Raw genomic sequence first — 24,510 nt, 5'->3', positions numbered from 1 at the left:
TATACACTTATGAAAATGTACATAAACATTGAACAAACTCTTAAAGATATATACTTAACTGTCTGATTACCTGTACCACTCTATAAACATACAGAAAATGGTTCCTTTACCTGTATTCTTGCAACCAGGATGCTTCCACTCCCTAGGAGAAAAGAATGCATTAACATCATTATTTCTACAAATGTATGCAAACACAAATATATACAAACATGTACATCACAGGAATAAGTAAAATAGAAAAACATCTGATCCCACATGCATGAGAGTATAACAAGAAAGTGTATATATACAAATTAGTTAGATATACAGCAAAGCACACACAAACACACACACACATTTACTTCCTTTGTCTAGAGGCCATTTGGCCCTCCCCTCCAGTATTGGCAATATTGAGGGCATACACAGGAAATCCCTTCACTGCCATGTCCATGGGTCCATGGCAACACCAATCACTAGGGACATGTCACTGAACTACCTATGGCAACAGGTAGCCCATTAGGGAGCTGAACGCTCTTTCCAAAGATGTCCACCAGAAGGAAAACCCATCTTTTAGTTAAGTCCGAGCTTAGACTCTCAACTGCTTAGAGTCAGAGCTTAGAATCTCAACCAATGGATCTGGCAGCAGCTGACCTCTAAGAACATTCCCTCACACTGTGCTCTCAGTTCACCACGGAGACAGTACACATACATGGCATCAGGCTGTATGGACAACCCTACCAGGAATGGACTTCAAGGAGGATGTTTGGGGACTTACAGAAGCCAGGCCCAGACCCTGAACACTATGCCCTATTACAGATCTGGCTCTACCTATAACTCCCTTGTCCTAGAGGCCAATGTAGCTACCTGGAGGACGGGCTCACTGACTCGTTGAGAAACAACTAGAAACCATGTGCCTTAGGCCTCCCACACTGAAAACCCAGGACTCCCAGCACCAGCGTGATCCTGGCATTCCTGATTGGAGAAAGGCTTTCAGGAATAAAACAAAGCCTAGAGGACAAAAGGGAAATGACAAATGACCACGACCACTTGAAGTTTAAACATAACACAGAAGCAGCGTGAAAACAGCCAGCGCTATGGGGACCATCTGTGCGAATGCGCATACACAGAGGATGCTGCCTGCCCAGTAAGTGGTGCCCTAGAAACACGTGTAATTTCTGGGCTTCTTTAAAGAAATGTTTAAAAGATACTGGTTTCAGCATTACCTACTATAATGAAAAAATCTGCTCTCTCTTTCTTGATCTCTCTTGCCCTCTCCTCCAGCCTGTCGGGTTTCCCCCACCTGACAATAAACATTTTCCCTTACTCTCTCGTGTTTGGTGTGTTTTGTGGTGACCTTTCATTGGCTCCAAAACCTGGGGCCAGACTCTGCCCTCAACCTTGGTTTCCTCTCGGGGATGTGAGCTGCTTTGGGATCCTGGATTTCTTTCAACCACAAAACCCAGCGCCCACATGGTATGCCAGCACCACAGGCGGAGGATTAACCAAATGAGCCACAGCACCGGCCCTAGGGTCATTTATTTCATTAAGAGCTAGTATAGTAATAATTTGTGTTATTTGAGAAGTTTTTGCCTCAGAACAAGAAGTCTCAGTAATTTAACTGTCACAAACTTGAATACTACACAGTGCTCACATCACATCACACACTTGAAGAGCCAGCTTATGTAAAATCCTAAATTAACAACAGAAGGAATCCTGCAGGCGTTATGACAGTAGGCTAAGCCTCTGCCTGCTACGCTGGCATCCCATATGGGTGTCAGTTCATATCCTGGCTGCTCCTCTTTAGACCCAGCTTTCTGCTTCTGGTCTTGGAAAGCAGTAGAAGATAGCCCAAATGCTTCGGCCCTGCACCCTCATGGGAGACCCCAAGAAAGCTCCTGGCTCCTGGCTTCTCGCCGGCCCAGCTCCAGCTGTTGCAGCCATTTGGGGACTGAATCAATGGATGGAAGGCACTTCTCTGTCTCTCCCTCTGTCTATAACTCTGCCTCTCAAATAAATAAATAAATAAAATCTTTAGAAAAAATAATTTAAAAAACAACAAAGGAAGGATCAAACACCTTACAACCCTTCCCTGATTAAAAAAAAAATAAGTAAAAATATTACATAACTTTGTCAAGGTTAATTTATAGATTGAAATATTTCATATCTTTATGGCATATCCACTTCAACTAGCATTCCAAGATGCTACATCATCCATTACAGAAGAACTACACCCTCATGACTCCACCCTACTAATCTTATTCTTAGCTAGCTCTTGAGTTCTTCACATTGTTTCACCTATGTTGACAACTAAAGATGCCCAAGAAGAAACAGTGTTGTCTTTTATTATTTATTATTATTACTCAAATCTTAATTGCCCATTCATAATTACAAATTCTATACATAGGATAGATGAAATTAACAACTCTTAACCATAAAAGATACAGGACACCAACAATACTGAAGCTGTGAATATATAGATATGATGATTTAAACTCTGGCTCTTACATAATTCCACAGAAGATTTGAAACCAGGAGAATTATTACTGCATACAGTGGATAACAGAGTTGTCATACCTATAGAAATACCAATCCATACATTACTTTCATCTGAAGATGGCTTACACTCAGAAGCTGACACACAGTTTGATCTAAAAACAAATCCCATCCCAAGATGCTTGCGTGAAGCAACCTTCACATCTACTCCACTTGGTTGATATTATGACAATGCTCTGATGTGTGTGGGTCCAACCACATCTCCATGTCTTTGAACTAGCAACACTAAAACACTTTGAAAAATGACAAATATCTGTTATGTCATTATGAATCTAACTAGCATCAGTTTAATACTGAAAGCAAAAATATTTCTGTAATGAAATGCCACAATTAGACTCACCAATATAATTAATATGATCTCAATAAAATTAGCACTTTATTTCTCCAGCTAAAATTCTCTAACTACACTTAACCCTCAAACCCACACCAAAATACATTGAATCACCAAGACGAAATCCCATGAGAAACAGAAGGAAGGTGTGCTCACCTTTTTCATTACCCCTACAATAGCAGGATTACACACTGTAATTATCATCTTCTCCCCTAATATTTTAATCCCATCTCCCAACTGCCTGGTCAACAATCAATTCATCTACCTTCAACAGTGATTGGTGCAATTCATGCTTAAACAAATAACCATTCACATCACTGAAAGAAGAACCTGGTCTCTAATACTACTCTCATTCGTATTCTGTGATTCAACAAATCAGCTACGACAGTTACCTTGTACGGCTCACACAGCCCAATTATCAGTAAGACTAGCTGTCACGCCTTGAGCAGAAGCAGTAATTACTGGCCTCTGCCATAAAACAAAAGCATCATTAGCCACTTCCTGCCTCAAGATGCACCTGCCTCATTTATTCCTTTGATAGTAATTATTGAAACTATCAACCTCTTTATAATCTCTTCACTTACTCATACATTTTATTGGTGGAGCCTCTTTAGTCTTGACATGCATCAGTTCTGCAACAGCTATAATCAGATTTATTCTTATTCTAGCTGTTCTTTAATTCACTGTAACCCAATCCAAGTGCCCATATTTCTACTTTCATGGTTAATGACCCACCAAACTCAGGCTATCATACAGTTAACCCCAGCCCCTGGCCATAAACAAAGACATTGTCAGCGCTATTGCTTTAAGAATTTACTTATTTATTTATTTATTTATTTATTTGAGAGATAGAGTAACCAACGGAGAGAGGGAGAGACAGAGAGAAAGGTCTTCCATCGGCTGGTTCACTCCTAAATGGCAATAGCCAGAACTGGGCCAATTCGAAGCCAAGAGCTTCTTCTGGGTCTCCCACATGGGTGCAAGGGCTCAAGCGCTTAGACCATCTTCCACTGTTTTCCCAGGCCAGAATCAAAGAGCTGGATTGGAAGTGGAGCAGCCAGGACATGAACTGGCACCCATATGTGATGCCAGCATTGCAGGTGGAGGCTTAGCCTGCTACACCACAAAACCCCTTGTCAGCTCTGTTTCTAACATACAGCTAGTGATAGGTTTCCATTTTAATTCTTTTACTCTATCATTCCTGGCCTAGGAACTAATACACTAACAATATACCAAGGATGATGATATTTGTCTGAGAGCATACAACTAGGGGCCAGGATTATGATATGAAATTATATTTTTCATTCTATCAGGAGTTTTTTTCCTCTGCTGGATTCTTCTATCCATTCTCTCCCTCTTGGCTAGTCCTAAAGCAAAGGGGCTGCTACCTACCAACAGGCATCTGTGCCCTAAAGCTACTAGAATTGTGTCTAACAATCAGAATTATTAGCCTCAGGAGTATAAATTATCCAAGCTCACCATAGTTTCATAGAAGAAACCAAAAATACCATACAAATTCCACTAATCAATCAAACTTGGAGCTGATTTTACAAGTCTACAAACTTCAGAATATTTCAACATATCCTTTACCATCTCTGAGGCTATGGATGGTTCAACACTCTTTACAGCCACAGGATTGCACAGCCTATTTGTAATCATAAATCTTACTTTCTCACCTTATAACAATTAAAATTTCACTTGATATCAAACCATCATTTTGGCATTGAAACTGATGCCTGACATAATTTGTGGACATAGTCTGATTATTCTTACACATCTCTTTAAAAGAAAATGATTTATGTATTTATTTGAAAGTCAGAGTTACAGAGAGAAAGAGAGAGAGAGAGAGAGAGAGAGAGAGAGAGAGAGAGGTGTTCCATCCACTGGTTCACTCCCCAATTGGCCACAATGGCTAGAGCTGCACCAATCCAAAGCCAGGAGCCAGAACCTTCTTCCAGGTCTCCCATGTGGGTGCATGGGCCCAACAACTTGTGCTGTCTTCCACTGCCTTCCCAGGCCACTGCAGAGAGGCTGCAACAGAAGTGGAGCAGCCAGAACTTGAACCAGCGCCCATATGGGAATCTGGCACTGCAGGCGGCGGCTTTACCCGCTATGCCACAGCACCGGCCCTGACACATCTCCCTTCACTTATGAGGATCATATTCTTTTAATGTTAACTACTGCTACTGGCTTCCAATGTATTATCTTCAGTTTTTTGGTTTTTGGTTGTTTTTTTTTTTTGACAGGCAGAGTGGACAGTGAGAGAGAGAGACAGAGAAAAAGGTCTTTTGCCATTGGTTCACCCTCCAATGGCCGCTGCGGCCAGTGCGCTGCGGCTGGCACACCGCGCTGATCCAAAGGCAGGAGCCAGGTGCTTATCCTGGTCTCCCATGGGGTGCAGGGCCCAAGCACTTGGGCCATCCTCCACTGCACTCCCGGGCCACAGCAGAGAGCTGGCCTGGAAGAGGGGCAACAGTGACAGAATCCAGCACCCAGACCAGGACTAGAACCTGGTGTGCCAGCGCCACAAGGCGGAGGATTAGCCTATTGAGCCGTGGCACCGGCCTATCTTCAGTTTTAACCTGAAAAAGAATAATCAACCTTACTCTCTCCCTGATAATCAATATATCTTTAGTGCTATTTCTTGGAACCACCATAATCTGGTTGCTGTAATTAAATATCTACATAGAAAAATAAAGTCCATACAACATATAGATTTGATCCTATAGCATTGGCCCAGCTACTACTCTCCATAAATTCTCTTTTAGCCATTACAGCCTTTGTATTCAGCTTGGATATTACCATCTTCTCCTGTCATGAGTATCCAAATAAAAAACCCAACACTTGGGGGCGGAGCCAAGATGGCGGATAGTGAGGACGTGTGCCTTAGTTTGGGAAAATAAACTTTCATAAAAGTGGAACTACTGTAGCCTCAGGAAAAGACTCAAGAAAAAAAACTGCAGAGGAAACGCTTCCGGACCTTGTGGATGAGACACAGAGGACTTACAGGGAACCCACCGCGTGGAAAACCAACCGAGACAAGCCGAGCGGCAGCTGCGGGAGCGGAGCCAGAGCCACAGAATCTCGCCAGCGCGGGAACGGAGGACGGTAAGACAAAGACCTGAGAAGTCCGAGACATTGGGGGGAGGGGGAACAGAGGCCTCTCCATTCACTCACCAAGCAAAACAAAGAGCACCGCGATTTTACATATGTAAAGCTCAGCCAAACTCAGTATCTTTAGCGAAACTGGAGAACACATTGAGGGCTGCATAAATTCTGTGTATGGTCCCAGGGGTAGATCAAACGAATACTCACAGAGGCTAGATTTCAACTACCCTCAACTCCACTCCCAACTGAGTCAAAAGAAAAAAAAAAAAAGAGAGAGAGAGAGAGCGCATCCCAGCAAGGAGCAAGTATTCTGGGAGAGTCGCTCTTTACACAGCCTTAAACCTCAAGAAACAAGCATAGCTCTCTGGCCACACCCATCACAGCCCCTAAGGCTCCAACAAAACAGACAGCTCACTTAGAGGCATAGTATAACGAGAGAAAAAAAAAAAACAAAAACAAAAACAAAAACACCACAAATTATCTCTAACATGCCAAGCAAGAAACATAGAAGCGGAGGTACCAAAGATAAGGATAGCACTATGACGACCCCAAGTGAACAAGACACGCCAATGCAAGATTATGAAGATAAAGAGTTAGAGCAAATGCACGAAACAGATTGCAAAAATTTCATAAGAACATTAAGAAGTTCTCAAAAACAAATTCTTGAACTACAGAAATCCTTAATGGACAAGATAGAAAATCTCTCCCGTGAAAATGAAATATTAAGGAGGAATCAAAATGAAATGAAAAAATTAGTGGAACAGGAAACTGCGATACTGGCAAAAAACATCAATGAAATGAAGAACTCAATAGATCAAATGGCAAACACATTAGAGAGCCTTAAAAACAGAATGGATGAAGCAGAAGAGAGAATATCGGAATTAGAAGACAGAGAACAGGAAAGGAAACAGTCAAATCAAAGAAAAGAAGAAGAAATCAGAAATCTAAAAAATACTGTCAGGAATCTACAGGATACTATTAAAAAACCCAACATTCGGGTTCTAGGTGTTCCTGAAGGCATGGAAAGGGAGAAAGGATTAGAAGGCCTTTTTAGTGAGATACTAGCAGAAAATTTCCCAGGTTTGGAGAAGGACAGAGACATCCTAGTACAGGAAGCTCAGAGAACCCCTAATAAACATGATCAAAAGAGATCCTCACCACGACACGTCGTAATCAAACTCACCACAGTGAAACACAAAGAAAAGATCCTAAAATGTGCAAGAGAGAAACGCCAGATTACTCTCAGAGGATCTGCAATTAGACTTACAGCTGATTTCTCATCAGAAACCCTACAAGCCAGGAGAGAATGGCGAGATATAGCCCAGGTACTAAGAGAGAAAAACTGCCAGCCCAGAATATTATATCCTGCAAAGCTCTCATTTGTGAATGAAGGTGAAATTAAGACCTTTCACAGCAAACAGAAATTGAAAGAATTTGTCGCCACTCGTCCAGCCCTGCAAACGATGCTTAAAGATGTGTTACATACAGAAACACAGAAACACGGTCACCAATATGAAAGAAAGTAAAGGAAGGAAACCTCAGAGCAAAAGATCACAGGAATCTCAAACCAGATATTAGAAAATATCTTTGGCAAATGGCAGGGCAAAGTTACTCCTTCTCAATAGTCACATTGAATGTTAATGGCTTGAACTGTCCAGTTAAAAGACACCGATTGGCCGATTGGGTTAAGGAACAAAACCCATCCTTTTGCTGCTTACAAGAAACCCATCTATCCAACAATGATCCATACAGGCTGAGAGTGAAAGGCTGGAAAAAGATATACCATGCCAACAGAAATGAAAAGAGAGCGGGCGTAGCCATCTTAATATCGGACAACATAAACTTTACCACAAAAACTGTTAGGAGAGACAAAGAGGGGCACTATATAATGATTAAGGGATCCATTCAACAGGAAGATATAACGATTCTCAATGTATATGCACCTAATTACAGGGCACGAGCTTATTTAAAAGACTTGTTAAGGGACTTAAAGGGAGACTTAGACCCCAATACAATAGTACTGGGGGACTTCAATACTCCACTCTCAGAGATAGACAGATCAACAGTACAGAAGATCAACAAGGAGACAGTAGATTTAAATGACACTATAGCCCAAATGGATCTAACAGACATCTACAGAACATTTCATCCTACATCTAAGGACTTTACATTCTTCTCAGCAGTACATGGAACCCTCTCTAGGATTGACCACATACTAGGCCATAAAGCAAGTCTCAGCAAATTCAAAAGAATTAGAATCATACCATGCAGCTTCTCAGACCACAAAGGAATGAAATTGGAAATTGGCAACTCAGGAATCCCTAGAGCACGTGCAAACACATGGAGATTGAACAACATGCTCCTGAATGAACAATGGGTCATAGAAGAAATTAAAAGAGAAATCAAAAATTTTCTGGAAGTAAATGAGGATAACAGCACAACATACCAAAACCTATGGGATACAACAAAAGCAGTGTTAAGAGGAAAGTTTATATCAATAGGTGCCTACATCAAGAAATTGGAAAGGCACCAAATAGATGAGCTTTCAAGCCATCTCAAAGATCTAGAAAATCTGCAGCAAACCAAACCCAAACCCAGTAGGAGAAGAGAAATAATTAAAATCAGAGAAGAAATCAACAGGATTGAATCCAAAAAAACATTACAAAAAATCAGCCAAACGAGGAGCTGGTTTTTTGAAAAAATAAACAAAATTGACACCCCATTGGCCCAACTAACTAAAAAAAGAAGAGAAAAGACCCAAATCAATAGGATCAGAGATGAAATGGGAAACGTAACAACAGACGCCACAGAAATAAAAAGAATCATCAGAAATTACTACAAGGACTTGTATGCCAGCAAACAGGGAAATCTATCAGAAATGGACAGATTCTTGGACACATACAACCTCCCTAAATTGAGCCAGGAAGACATAGAAAACCTAAACAGACCAATAACTGACACAGAAATTGAAACAGTAATAAAGGCCCTCCCAACAAAGAAAAGCCCAGGGCCAGACGGATTCACTGCTGAGTTCTACCAGACATTTAGAGAAGAACTAACTCCAATTCTTCTCAAACTATTCAGAGCAATCGAAAAAGAGGGAATCCTCCCAAATTCTTTCTATGAAGCCACCATCACCTTAATTCCTAAGCCAGAAAGAGACGCAACATTGAAAGAAAATTACAGACCAATATCCCTGATGAACATAGATGCAAAAATTCTCAATAAAATTCTGGCCAATAGAATGCAACAACACATCAGAAAGATCATCCACCCAGACCAAGTGGGATTCATCCCTGGTATGCAGGGATGGTTCAACATTCGCAAAACAATCAATGTAATACACTACATTAACAGACTGCAGAAGAAAAACCATATGATTCTCTCAATAGACGCAGAGAAAGCATTTGATAAAATACAACACCCTTTCATGATGAAAACTCTAAGCAAACTGGGTATGGAAGGAACATTCCTTAATACAATCAAAGCAATATATGAAAAACCCACGGCCAACATCCTATTGAATGGGGAAAAGTTGGAAGCATTTCCACTGAAATCTGGTACCAGACAGGGATGCCCTCTCTCACCACTGCTATTCAATATAGTTCTGGAAGTTTTGGCCAGAGCTATTAGGCAAGAAAAAGAAATTAAAGGGATACAAATCGGGAAGGACGAACTCAAACTATCCCTCTTTGCAGATGATATGATTCTTTATTTAGGGACCCAAAGAACTCTACTAAGAGACTGCTGGAACTCATCGAAGAGTTTGGCAAAGTAGCAGGATATAAAATCAATGCACAAAAATCAACAGCCTTTGTATACACAGGCAATGCCACGGCTGAGGAAGAACTTCTAAAATCAATCCCATTCACAATAGCTACAAAAACAATCAAATACCTTGGAATAAACTTAACCAAGGACGTTAAAGATCTCTATGATGAAAACTACAAAACCTTACAGAAAGAAATAGAAGAGGATACCAAAAAATGGAGAAATCTTCCATGCTCATGGATTGGAAGAATCAATATCATCAAAATGTCTATCCTCGCAAAAGCAATTTATACATTCAATGCAATACCCATCAAGATCCCGAAGAGCTTCTTCTCAGATCTAGAAAAAATGATGCTGAAATTCATATGGAGACACAGAAGACCTCGAATAGCCAAAGCAATCCTGTACAACAAAAACAAAGCCGGAGGCATCACAATACCTGATTTTAGGACATACTACAGGGCAGTTGTTATCAAAACACCATGGTACTGGTACAGAAACAGATGGATAGACCAATGGAACAGAATAGAAACACCAGAAATCAATCCAAACATCTACAGCCAACTTATATTTGACCAAAGATCCAAATCTAATCCCTGGAATAAGGACAGTCTATTCAATAAATGGTGCTGGGAAAATTGGATTTCCACATGCAGAAGCTTGAAGCAAGACCCATACCTATCACCTTACACAAAAATTCACTCAACATGGATTAAAGACTTAAATCTACAACCCGAAACCATCAAATTATTAGAGAGCATTGGAGAAACCCTGCAAGATATAGGCACAGGCAAAGACTTCCTGGAAAATACTCCAACAGCACAGGCAGTCAAAACCAAAATTAACATTTGGGATTGCATCAAATTGAGAAGTTTCTGTACTTCGAAAGAAACAGTCAGGAAAGTGAAGAGGCAACCAACAGAATGGGAAAAAATATTCACAAACTATACTACAGATAAAGGATTGATAACCAGAATCTACAAAGAAATCAAGAAAATCCACAACAACAAAACAAACAACCCACTGAAGAGATGGGCCAAGGACCTCAATAGACATTTTTCGAAAGAGGAAATCCAAATGGCCAACAGACACATGAAAAAATGTTCAAGATCACTAGCAATCAGAGAAATGCAAATCAAAACCACAATGAGGTTCCATCTCACCCCGGTGAGAATAGCTCACATTCAGAAATCTACCAACAACAGATGCTGGAGAGGATGTGGGGAAAAAGGGACACTAACCCACTGTTGGTGGGAATGCAAACTGGTTAAGCCACTATGGAAGTCTGTCTGGAGATTCCTCAGAAACCTGAACATAACCCTACCATGCAACCCAGCCATCCCACTCCTTGGAATTTACCCAAAGGAATTTAATTTGGCAAATAAAAAAGCCATCTGCACCTTAATGTTTATTGCAGCTCAATTCACAATAGCTAAGACCTGGAACCAACCCAAATGCCCATCAACAGTAGACTGGATAAAGAAATTGTGGGACATGTACTCCATAGAATACTATACAGCAGTAAGAAACAATGAAACCCAGTCATTTGCAACAAGATGGAGCAATCTGGAAAACATCATGCTGAGTGAATTGAGCCAGTCCCAAAGAGAGAAATATCATTTGTTTTCCCTGATCGGTGACAACTGAGCGCCAAAGAGAAAACCTGTTAAGTGAAATGGACACTATAAGCAACAATGAACTGATCAGCTCCTGTCCTGACTTTAGATGTACAATGTAATACTCTATCCTTTTTAGTATTTGTTGTTGTTGTTGTTGTTCTAGTACTATTGGTTGAACTCAGTAATTAACACACAATTATTCTCAGGTGTTTAAATTTTAACTGAAAAGTGATCCCTGTTAAATCTAAGAGTGGAAAAAGAGAGGGAGGAAATGAACAATTAGGAACATGCTCAATCGGACTGGCCGTAAATGGTGGAGTCAGAAATGTGCAGGGGATTCCAACACAATTCCATCAAGATGGCATGTACCAATGCCAACGCACTAGTCCAAGTAATCAATTTCAGCTCACAATTGATAGCTCCGATAGGTCTAAGAGTCAAAGAGATCACACAAACAAGACAAGTATCTCCTAATACTAACTGATAGAATCAAAAAGGGAGAGAAAGATCCAACATGGGAAGTGGGATACACAGCAGACTCATAGGATGGCAGATGTCCTAGACAGCACTCCGGCCTCAGAATCAGCCCTCAAGGCATTCAGATCTGGCTGAAGAGCCCATGAGAGTATAGCAGGCATGGAAAGCCAAGATATCATGGAAAAAAAAAAAGACCTAAATGAATGATCTCTGTGAGTGAGATCCCAGTGGAAAGAACGGGGCCTTCAAAGAAGGAGGTACCCCTCTCCGAAGGGAGGAGAGAACCTCCACTTTGACTATGACCCTATCGGAACAATATCAAAGTCAGTGAACTCTAAAGGCTTCCATAGCCCTGGCAACTCATGACTAGAGCCCAGGGAGATTACTGACGCCATGAACAGGAGTGTCAAATTGTTAAGTCAGCAACAGGAGTCACTGTGTACTTACACCCCATGCGGGATCTGTCCCTAATGTGTCGTCTAAAGCCAAATGATGCTATGACTGATACTGAAACAGTATTTTTATACTTTGCGTTTCTGTGTGGGCGCAGACTGATGAGGTCTTTGCTAATTATATACTGAAGTGATCTTCTGTATATAAAGAGAATTGGAAATGAAAAAAAAAACAACAAAACAACCTGGTGTTAAAATGGAAATGGCATAGAAAATTAATTATTTTGAAAAAAAAATTATGTAGGATCTCTGTCTTTAATGTGCTGTACATTGCTATTTAATGCTATAATTAGTAATCCAATGGTAGTTTTTTCACTTGATGTTGCTATATGGGCAAAATGTTGAAATCTTTACCTAGTATATACTAAACTGATCTTCTGTATACAAAGAGAATTGAAAATGAATCTTTACATGAATGGAAGGGGAGAGGGAGCGGGAGGGGGGAGGGTTGCGGGCGGGAGGGAAGTTATGGGAGGGGGGAAACCATTGTAACCCATAAGCTATACTTTGGAAATTTATATTCATTAAATAAAAGTTTAATAAAAAAAAAACCCAACACTTACACTTACCATAGCACTAATTATAATTTCCATTTTAACCCTAGGTATAGCCTATTAATGAATTCAAAAAGGACTAGAATGAGTATAATCATTAAAATAAATTTTTCAATCCATTAGGTTAAGGTATTCTATTATCATCAATATGCCTTCAAATCTGTATAAATATTTTAGCATATATTGCATCCTTACTAGGAATACTATCAGTATACTGATATATGGTCACTTCTCTGTTTTATAAGGCACAATATTATATCCATTCAATTTAGGAATCCTTGTAATCCTGAATGCTCATTTTATCATATCATGTATATTCATTGCCTCCTAGTATTTGTAGCCTATGAAGCCACTGTGGGCCAAACACAGTTAATAGCATCCAACACTTATGGTCAGATAATGTACAAACTTAACCCCTCTCCTACAAATTATGTAACTTACAATTACACTTATTCCCATAACAATGTACTCAAAAACATCATACTCTGAATCAACAAAAACACGGAGCTTATACACTACCTCATAATCCTATTTATTATAAATAAACCTATTGTAAAATAAGCAGTCTCTCACCAGCTTCTTCTCTGACCCTCCTGCTGATACCACCTCACAGCTTCCCTTAATAATCCTAATGAGTATCCCCTTTCTAAAGGACCACTTCCATGAATGAAAGCTATATTTAAATATTAATCTATAGTTATTCTTAATTATGACATTCACAGGCACAGAAGTAATTTTGTTCTAAATACTTTTCATCAACAGTAATTTCAACCCAAGTAACTATTACCCACTGAGGAAACTAAATAGCATTTAAATGGAAACCTATGCATAATAACTTTGATAGTAAAAAGCAAAAATGTCCCTATATGGTCTTCACCTATGATTACCAGAAGCCCATGTAGAGGCCACTATTGCCAGATCAATATGCCTTGCAGTCATACTGTTAAAACTAGGAGGCGCCAGCGCCGTGGCTCAACAGGCTAATCCTCCACCTTGCGGCACTGGCACACCAGGTTCTAGTCCCAGTTGGGGCGCCGGATTCTATCCCGGTTGCCCCTCTTCCAGGCCAGCTCTCTGCTATGGCCCGGGAAGGCAGTGGAGGATGGCCCAAGTCCTTGGGCCCTGCACCTGCATGGGAGACCAGGAGAAGCACCTGGCTCCTGGCTTCGGATCAGCGCAATGCACCAGCCGCAGAGGCCATTGGAGGGTGAACCAACGGCAAAAAGGAAGACCTTTCTCTCTGTCTCTCTCTCTCACTATCCACTCTGCCTGTCAAAAAAAAAAAAAAACCTAGGAGGCTACGGCGTAACATGAGTCACTACAATCTTAAATCCCTTAAACAGAGCAGAGAGCCTTTTCACTTCCTAGAGGATCCCTATGAGGAAATTCATAACAAGCACCATCTCGCTCTGTCAAACACATCTAGAATCACTAACCACTTGTTCATTAGTGAGCCACATTAACACTGGTGATTGTGAGAGTTTTTATTCAAACATCATGAAGATTTACAGGAGCTACAGCTCTAACACTGGCCCATGGCCTAATATCAGCAATATTATTTTGTCTTGCAAACTCTATTCACAGGCAAACTTCACTATTTTCCCAAGGACTACAAAACAGTTTCACCTCTAGCAGCAGCATGATGAACCCTGGCAAACCTAACTAACTCGGCCTCAGCGCCAATCATGAATTTAATCAGGTGGCTGTTCACAATAATGGCATCATTCTCACGGTCCAAACCTACTACCATCCTAACAGAGTCTAACCTGTGAATTAACACTATACATTGGATCTGCTTACTAATCACAACACAACAAGGAAAACTTCCATATTATATCAATAATATCCCTCTTTCATTCACACAAGGAAATCACTCATATCCATCACCTTCTTTCCTATCAGTTCTAAAATCATTTCATGAAACATGCACTGTAACAGAGTTTAAAGACAACATTAGGGCCGGCGCCGTGGCTCAACAGGCTAATCATCCGCCTAGCGGCGCCGGCACACCGGGTTCTAGTCCCGGTTGGGGCGCCGGATTCTGTCCCGGTTGCCCCTCTTCCAGGCCAGCTCTCTGCTATGGCCCAGGAGTACAGTGGAGGATGGCCCAAGTGCTTGGGCCCTGCACCCCATGGGAGACCAGGAGAAGCACCTGGCTCCTGCCATCGGATCAGCGAGGTGTGCCAGCAGCAGCGCGCCAGCAGCAGCGCGCCAGCCGCAGCGGCCATTGGAGGGTGAACCAACGGCAAAAGGAAGACCTTTTTCTCTGTCTCTCTCTCTCACTATCCACTCTGTCAAAAATAAATAAATAAATAAATAAATAAAAACAAATTTCAAAAAAGACAATATTAGCTTATGAAGGTAAAAACAGAACCTTAAGTCTCCTTATTCACTGAGGAAGTATGCAAAAACGGCTAACATGCTCAGAAACATAATAATATGCCTTTCTTAAGCTATAAAGGGTAGAAATAACCCATTGGTTTTAGGAACCAAGAAATTATTGTAGCTCCAAATAAAATAATTATTTTCGCCCTCTATAACACTGTCACTACTTTCACTTCACCAATTATAACAACTGTCCCATATTTATAAGGAGATTGGTGCTTTAAACCTCTAATGTACCTTATTTATTTATTTAATTTTACTTGAGAAACAGAGCCACACTTCACATCTGCTGGCTCACAACCCACGTGTGTGGAGCCGAAAATTCCATCAGGGTCTACCACGTGGGCAGCAGCCGCTCAATGACACGATCCATCCGTCACTGCTGTTTGCCAAGCTATGCATTAGTGGGCAGAGCCGGAAGCCAGAGCCGGGTCTCAAACTCGGGTACTCCAATATGAGACATGGACCTCAGAACCAGCATCGGAACCTCTCGTCTAAACACCTGACCTGCACTGCGGGTAACTGACGAATGCACCTTGCGTGATGTATATTTAAAACTCAGGGTATACATAGGGTTCCATACAATCTGATCTGCGTCCTCAGGGGTCGCCTGGGGGTCCTGGAATGTGCCCTCCGCAGAGAGGGGAGGGCGGCTGGGATTTGTTACCCTGAAGTGAAAACGAGTCCGAAGTAGAGCCGTGAACCCCGGACACAACACCAGACACACCCGAAGGCGAGGATTCTCAGCACGGGGCGGGCATCGTGACCCCCACCCCACCCCGCTCCACGGAAGAACGAGGCCCAGCGGGGTCCCCCACCATCCGCCCCGGGGGCGCCTCCTCCCGGATCCTCCTGACCCCTCAGTGTGCACGCCCCGCGGGCACCGCCCGGACCCCGGGGCGGCCGCCCCGCTCCCTCCTCAGAGGCCGAGGCCGCCCGGCGCCGTCTCCACAGGCGCCCTGCCCGGCCGGGGCTGCGCCGAGAGGAGCCACGCGGACGCCGGCACGACGCACGCACGCCCGGGGCCCTCGCTCTCCCTTCCCGGCTCCCGCTCCGGACGGCGTCAGGGCCGACGGCGCCGCTCCGGCCGCGGACACCGGGACTCGCCAGGCCTGAGGAGCCGGGAGGACGGCGCCGCGCGGACGCGGGAAAGCTCTGGGGCCCTGGGCCGCACCTGCGCCCTCACCTGGCGCACGACCGCGGGCCGCCCTTCCTGCCGGCCACACCCGCCGCCGCTCGCTCGCCGCCCTGTCCGGAGGTCGGGGCTGGGGATCCGGACGGCCCTCGGGCTGTAACTGAAAACAGCACCTGAACCGTTGCCGATTAGACAAAACGGCCGTTGCAACGCTAAGTAGCCTATTTATAGACTCACTATTCAAATGACGGCTCAGAGAGGGAGTCGGATTGGATGGAACGAAACAGTACCAACCAATCAGAAAGCAAAGATCGCGCCTATGCAAATATGGACCATCGCTGGTCTGCTCTGCTGCCCCTTGTGGCCAAGTGCAGAAATGCAGCGCTGAGCCCCTTGCTCCTGCGCCTTGTGGCCACCAGAGTCCTGCTCGCAGGTGCTGGCCCTTCCAGTAGAGTGCTGTGCAGAATCTTGCTGTCAGCATCACTGAGGATGTGCTGCCTTTCAAAGCCCAAGGACACGGGGCCCTAGGCAGTGGCGTCACCCAGATCTTGTTTTAAGAGCCAGTTTTCCGTCCAGCACTGTGACGTGGCAGGTTCGAGTCCCGACTGCTCCACTTCCCATCCAGCTCGCTGCTAATGGCCCGAGAAAAACAGAGGAAGAGATCCCAAATATTGGGGCCCCTGCCACCCACGTGGGAGACCCAGAAGCTCCTGGCTTCTGTCTGGCCCAGACCAGGGCCATTGCAGCCATTTTGGGAGTGAAGCAGAGGATGGAAGCTATCTCTCCCTCCTTCTCTCTCTCTCTCTCTCTCGCTCTTCCTTCCTCCCTCTCTCCCTCCCTCCCCCCTTTCTGTCTCTGCAACTCTTTTAAATAAATCTTTAAAAAAAAAAAAAAGACACAGTTCCCAACTGAGCCAGAGGCTGGCGGACACCAGGTACAGAACAGTGTTTTGGGCTGGCGCCATGGCTCACAAGGCTAATCCTCCACCTGCGACGCTGGCACCCTGGATTCTATCCCGGTCGGGGTGCCGGATTCTGTCCCGGTTGCCCCTCTTCCAGGCCAGCTCTCTGAATGCAGTGGAAGATGGCCCAAGTGTTTGGGCCCTGCACCCGCATAGGAGACCAGGAGAAGCACTTGGCTCCTGGCTTCGGATCAGCGTGGTGTGCAAGCCGCAGCGGCCATTGAGGGGTGAACCAACGGAAAAGGAAGACCTTTCTCTCTGTCTCTCTCACTGTCCACTCTGCAAGTCAAATAAATAAATAAATAAAAGAACCTGTTTTGACCTGGTGGTGTTCACAAGAGGGCGAGAGCGAGAGCAGAGGGCTGGAATGAAGAAGGTGGCGCTGCATGAGAGTAGCCCCCTAAAACAAGGTGGCTCCTGCTTGGACAACTGGAGGGCCTGGGCCTCTGTGTTGGAGAGAAAATCTGCCAGTGTGGCAGTCAGAGATCGTCAGATCCTCGACGTAGACCCATCATCCCGAGAGGCAGCCACCAGGGACCTCCCACCTGGCTTTGCGAGCTTACCCTGGGGCCCAGGAGACTGCAGGGACAGACAGGGCAGTGTCCAGCACACAAGAAATCACCATGAAGCTGATGGATGAATTCTACTCGCCCGAAATCAAGAGATCGCCATCAAAGAAGGGGGAGCCGGCTGAGGTGTCTGCAAAGACCACGGAGAAGCCTGGGAACAAGGATCTGAGCTGGCTGGAACAGAAGGAGCAGGAGGTTGTCAATGCCTTGCACTGCTTTCAGACCATTGTGGACAAAATGGCCATTGACAAGAAGATCCTGGAGATCCTTCCGGGGTCAGCCAGCAAGGAGCTGGGGGCCATCTTACCCCTGGTGCAGAGTGACCTTTGCGGTCAGCACAGCTCAGCCCTCTCCCCCTGCTATGGCCAAGGGTAACAAAGGCTCACCAACCTCATTCACTGGTCTGACGAAATGATACTGGAAGGCATGAACTCAGAAGATAAAGAGACGGTGACGACTGTGAAGGGGGGTCATCAAGGCTGTGTTGGACGGAGTGAAGGAGCTGGTCACACTGACCATCGAGGGACAGGGGTGGCCATCTCCAACAAGCCCAGTGAAGCCCAGTTCCCCAGCTGCCAAACCTGATGGCCAGTCTGAGTTGCCCCTGACAGACCGAGAGATGGAGATTCTGAGCAAGACAAGTGGAGTGCTGCCGTCAGCTGAGCTGCTCCTGGATCCACAAAGAGGTCATGCCCCCAAGTCCCCTTTACCTGGTGTTCAGCTGGTTGATAATCCACAGCCTTGCTACCCAAGACAATTGGCTCCATCCCCCACCCACATGGCTGTGGTCGCCCCCATGAGCCGAGCCACCAGTGGCTCCAGTTTGCCTGTTGGAATTAATAGGCAGGATTTTGATGTTGACTGTCATGCACAGAGGCGACTTTCAGGAGGCAGCCACTCCTATGGTGGGGGAGTCGCCCGCCTCTCCGCCCCCTGCAGCAGCATCGGCAAGCTCAACAAGTCGGATGAGCAACTGAGCGGGGACAGTGGGCAGTGCTCCCGGAACACAAGCTGTGAAACACTAGATCATTACGATCCCGACTATGATTTCCTCCAGCAAGACCTCTCTAATGCAGACCAGATACCTCAGCAAGTGGCCTGTAACCTTAGCCCATTGCCGGAGTCCTTGGGGGAGTCTGGGTCTCCGTTTCTTGGCCGTCCTTTCCAGCTGCCTCTTGGCAGCTGTCCCCAGATGGAGAGGCAGCAGACCAACACGCCACCCGCCCTGCCAGAGAAGAAGTGCCGGAGCACGGCCTCCCAGACCATGGTCAGCTCTGGCTGCAGGGTGTCCTATGACCCGCACTCCTAGCAGTACCCCCGGGGGCCAGCCTGCCCTCTGCACGCCCTTCACTGTGATCCTCCCCTTTCAGCAAGTAGCGTCCTTAGCCCCTGAGGAATTTGTGGGTGATTTTGCTGCTCCTGAATCCACGGGTGACCCAGAAAAATCACTTCCCCTGCCAGAGAAGAAAAACACAGTAAGCGTTTACAGAGCTGATGTCAGCAAATGCGTTTGTAACCTAAAGTAGTGGCACGTTTTCAGTAAGCCTAAGCCCAGAGCCAAATCGGTGGCCTCACTGTTTCAGAACAGACAGGACCACAGATTCATGGCCACTTGGGGGAGCCTAGTTCTGCCATGGGCTGTGGCCGGTGAATGTTGTCAAAGCTCAGTGAGAGCCGGCCTCGCTGTGCAGCCTCTGTGAAACATCCAGTCTCCACAGAGCCCGAGTGCTTCTCCCTTTAGGGGGCAGTCAGCTAACCTTTTGGCCTGCACACACATGGCCCAGGGATGAGCACTGTGGTGTGCAGGCCAGCAGTGCAGTGACCACTGCGGGAAGTCAGATGGACATCTAAGCCCCTCAGAACAGCTTCCCCAGGCTCTCTGGCTGTCCCCCATCCCGTATGTGTGTGTGTGTGTGTGTGTGTGTGTGGACCCTGTGCACAGAGTTCTTGCAGGGTGACTAAGGGCTGGAGGATGCCCTGCAGGAGTACTGAGGATGCCTCTTGGACCAGACACCTTAATATTAGGGCCTCAGGTAGAGCTGAAACTCTGAATATTTGTGATTTAATTATTTTCCAACTATAAGTTTGCCATGTAAAAGAAAGAAATAAAAGGAAAGGAAAGAAGGAAGGAAGAAACAAACCACTGAGCCCCTGCCGGTGGCCACCAGTGTCTGGAGTGGAACCCTCTCATTGAGTGTCCAATGGGGGGTGCTCTGCCACCCAGGGGCCCAGAATCCTGCCCCTTGCACACAGAAGATCTGAGGTCATGTGGCCTGGGGAGAACTTGGCAGTGATCCTGGACCCAAGCATCAGGCAAGTGGGACATAAGAAAGTGTCCCCAACCTCAGTGTTTGCAGGTGTTTCCTGGGCTACCTGTGGATGCCACCCCCCTCCAGGCTTGGGGAGCCTCAGGTAAAGGCAAGCAGAGTTGGGGGGGTCTTCCATCCACCAGTTCACTCCCCAAATGGCTGCAATGAACAGAGGTGGGAGAATCCAAAGCCAGGAGCCAGGAGCTTCTTTCAGGTCTCCCACATGGGTTCAGGGGCCCAAGGACTTGGGCCGTCTTCTACTGCTTTCCCAGGCCATAGCAGAGAGCTGGATGGGAAGTGGAGCAGCTGAGACTTGAACCAGTGCCTGTATGGAGTGCCAGTACCACAGGCAGAGGCTTAGTCCACAGCACCACAACATTGGACCCTGTCTTCCTTATTTTTGTTTCTTGAATTTCTGCATTTGTTTTTAGGCATTTGTGGATTTGGGGTTTTTGGTTTTTTTTTTCCTCTGCTGGCTTTCATCTTTCAGCTGTGCCTCTGTGGCTTAGTGGAATATCTGCACTTTCAGTGCACACCAAGAGGTGTGTGGTGGGTGTGGCCAGGGAGCTCTGGTCAGTGCTCCAGGGTAGGGTGAGTAGCCAGGGTAACACCCAAGTTGGGTGTGGTAGATCTCAGTGCCCAGGTGTTAGTCCCCAGTGTGTTCCATGCCACCATATGAACCACACAAATGATCTGCACAGTCCCCACTGTGAGCACAGTTCCCATTGGAATGACCGGCTCTAGGCAACCAAGGAGCTCTGAGCATGTGGAGCCGCACCCAGTAATTGCCCAGAGACCCAGCTGCACCCTGCACTGAGTCCCCATGGTCTCAGCACACACAAGGCTCCCACAGTTGCTGGGTACAGAGGTTTCTCTGTCCTGCCAGCCTGCCCAGACAACAGAGAGGCAGATGTTCCCCCAGACAGCTCTGCCTTGGCGTCTTGATTTTGGGAGGCTGCGTCCTATGTAGTTGCCCAGCCACCTCCCAGCTAGGCTCAAAGTCAGTGGGGACTGTAGACTGTTCCCTGCAGCAGAATCCCTGGATCACACACATATACAAGAGCCACTGGCTGAATGTTGCTCTCTCTCTCTGGCTCTGCCACCAGTACTGCCGAGAAGATGGCATCCCATCTCAGCCACTTGCTGTATGCGCACACAAAGTGTGCTGCAGATCCCACTCAAACCCAAAATGGCACCCGCCCTTTCTCAGCTGGGCAGCAGGCACTGTTGTGGGAAAGTTGGCGCCAGATCAATGTGCCCCCTCTACTTCTGCTGGGTCCTCGGGCGACCACTAGCAACCGCCAGCCACCAGGGCTCCTGTCTGGACTCAAGCAACGCTCTCCCTCTGGCTGTACGACCATGGGTTGCTGCAGTCAAGTCTCATTCCATCTCCAAGCTGCCACCTGCTCGGGCTCCAGGCTGTGGCAGTCGTTTGTAGTGACCGTGTTCATGCTGCGCATCTGCACCCCCCACACAGGTCCATGGCGTTCCTCTTCTTGAAGGATTTTGGGTGTGGTTTTCTCTCCAATTCTCCCCCTCCCCACGAGAGTGCACTTCCTACACTTTTTTTTTTTAATGTTTCTCCCTAGTCTAGTGCGGTATGTCATTCCCTAACCCGCCACCTAGGAATCTCTGAAATTGCATTATGAAAAACATGCACAGACTTAGGGGCTGAAATAAACATACCTTTTAATTCTAATTTCTGTGAGTTTTTGAAAGGATTCCACACAGGCTTCATATCAGTCCCCTTTATATGAGGCACTCATTAACCCTATAAATATCAGATAAATTGCAGAATGTGCTATTTCTGGGTAGTTTTATATTATTCATAAAAAAACCTCTGTTAACAATTACTGTATCAAAATAAGATATTCTTCACATTCATCTGCTAAAATTCAACATAAGTTTTGAGAAAACATCTTCTGTTATAATTGTAAACAGATCTAAAATATTTTAAATATACTATAATGTCTGAAGACATTAAAAATGACTAACTCATTTTGGATTAGTTCACATTGCCTATATTTTTAAAAGGTAAAATCTCACCAAAGTACAGAAAGTAAGTTAAATTCATAAGACTTCATAATTAAAAAGCCACATGCAATTCCAGCTGGCAAAGAACACAAATCTATAAAAGTCATTTATTTTTTTAAAAAAGATTTCATTTATTTACTTAAAAGTCAGAGTTACACAGAGAGAGAAGGAGAGCGGGGGAGGGTCTACCATCCGCTAGTTCACTCCCCAGATGGTTGCAATGACCAGAGCTGCGCCCATCCGAAGCCAGGAGCCAGGAGCTTCTTTCAGGTCTCCCATGCAAGTGCAGGAGCCCAAGGACTTGGGCCATCTTCTACTGCTTTCCCAGGCCACAGCAGAGAGCTGGATCAGAAGTGGAGCAGCTGGGTCTGGAACCGGCACCCATATGGGATGCCAGCACTTCAGGCCAGGGAGTTAATCCGCTGCGCCACAGCTTCGGCCCCAACCCAATGGTTTTCACACAAATGTGCCACTGTCCCCAATATCAGTTTTAGAACCTCAGAAAGAAACTCGGTACCCTGTAGCTGTTTCCTCCCTGTTCCCGCATCCCTCCAACCCTAAGCAGTCACAAACCTGCTCTGTTTCTCTAGATTTACCTGCTGTGGGCATTGCATATCGATGCATGAGGACATCCAGTGGTCTCACGCTCCGTGCAGCACCCACATCATCCTAGAGAGAGGAGGTTCTGGGCCTGCCTCTCAGTTGTCCTCACCCAGAACATAGCCCTGGAAACAGGAGCAGACGCTGCAGCTCAACACCCACCAGCTACCAGGAGGGGGAGCCCCAAGTTCTTGGCTGAAATGGAGCTTCCATGCCACTGAGTGAGAAAAGGAAGGAAAGGAGCGAGACTGGATCCCCCGGACTCTTACTGAATCTGACTAGTAACGATGATCTTAAGGCAAAGCAGGAAAATAAAGCACTGAATCTTAGTAAAAATATTTTTACTCACTGTATGTCCTTGGGGCCATTTTTGGAGACTCCAAATGGATGATTTGGGGGGGGGGGCTTAAATCATTGTTTATCAGTTTTATTGGAATGAGAGCCCACACAGTTACCTATGCTGTCATGGTCTCTCTAGGAATCATATGGGTTTAATTCTTGCTGCTCAGTAGCTTTAAATTATATTTTACTCTCCGTTTAGTAATAACACATTAGCTAGTAAAAACCAGTAAACACAATCAGTCGTCAGCCTTCTGAGCAGGAGTCATATTATTTATGTTCTTTAGAGATTTTTTTAATGCTAAAATGATCTGTGTCATTACAACTTAAAATTTTAATTTTAAATCCTTGTAATGGAGATCTCTGTGTCCATTAAATTGGTAAAATTAGTACCTGTTGAAAAGCACACATGACAATAAACTAGGAATTCTGTTTCATATTAAAGGAGGCTATTGAGGTCGAGGCTGTGGCATAGCAGGTAAAGCCACTGCCTGTGGTACCAGCATCCCTTATGGGAGCCAGTTCAAGTTCTGGCTGCTCCACTTCTGATCCAGCTCTCTGCTATGACCTGGGAAAGCAGTGGAAGATGGCCCAGGTTCTTGGGCCCCTGCGCCAGTGTGGGAGCCCCAGAAGGAGCTCCTGGCTCCTGGCTTCAGATCAGCACAGCTCCGGCCACTGCATCCAACTGGGGAGTAAACCATCGGATGGAAGACCTCTCTCTCTCTGTCTCTCTCTCTCTCTCTCTCTCTCTCTCTCTCTCTGCCTCTCCTTCTCTCTGTGTGTAACTCTGACTTGCAAATAAATAAATAAATCTTGAAAAAAGAACAAGAAGAAGATAACACCACAAGGGAGCCTAACTCACATTTCAAAGGTCAAGTTCTCTTCAGAACTGGCTGCCCATGAGACCAACCACTGGGCCCCTCCTCCTGCAATGGGCTGAACTGTGTCCCTGCTAAAGTCCTGTCAGGAAATCCCAGCACCCATTGTGACTGCATTTGCAAACAAGGCCTTTAATTAAGGAGGTTAGTAAACCAAATGCTATCATAGGGGGGTGATCTGAATCCAAATAGACCCATGTGCTTAGAGGCAGGGGAGACAGCAGGCACACTCATGGACAGAGGATGAGGCACCTCGGAGGAAAGTGGCTGGAAGCCAAGGAGACAGGCTTCAAGAGATACCAAACCTGCTATCCTTGACCTTGCACTTCTAACTCCGGAAGTATGAGGAAGTAAATCCCTCTAAGGCAAGTCACCTCATTCATGGTATTTTGCATGGCAACCCTAGTGAAGGCACCCACGTCTCGGCCTCTTTTTACCTGTAGCTAGAAAATGCAC

General features: G+C 45.3%; 1 pseudogene; it reads left to right on the top strand.

The window, feature by feature from the left end:
• The first annotated feature begins 17,948 nt into the window (after positions 1–17,948).
• On the top strand, positions 17,949–19,420 carry LOC133747046 (rap guanine nucleotide exchange factor 1-like; annotated as a pseudogene).
• Positions 19,421–24,510: the final 5,090 nt, after the last annotated feature.

The sequence above is a fragment of the Lepus europaeus genome, chromosome 18 (genome assembly GCF_033115175.1).
Source record: "Lepus europaeus isolate LE1 chromosome 18, mLepTim1.pri, whole genome shotgun sequence".
NCBI classification, from domain to species: Eukaryota; Metazoa; Chordata; class Mammalia; order Lagomorpha; family Leporidae; genus Lepus; species Lepus europaeus.
Note: the sequence above shows the minus strand (reverse complement) of the source record. Positions and strands in the feature narration are given on the sequence as shown.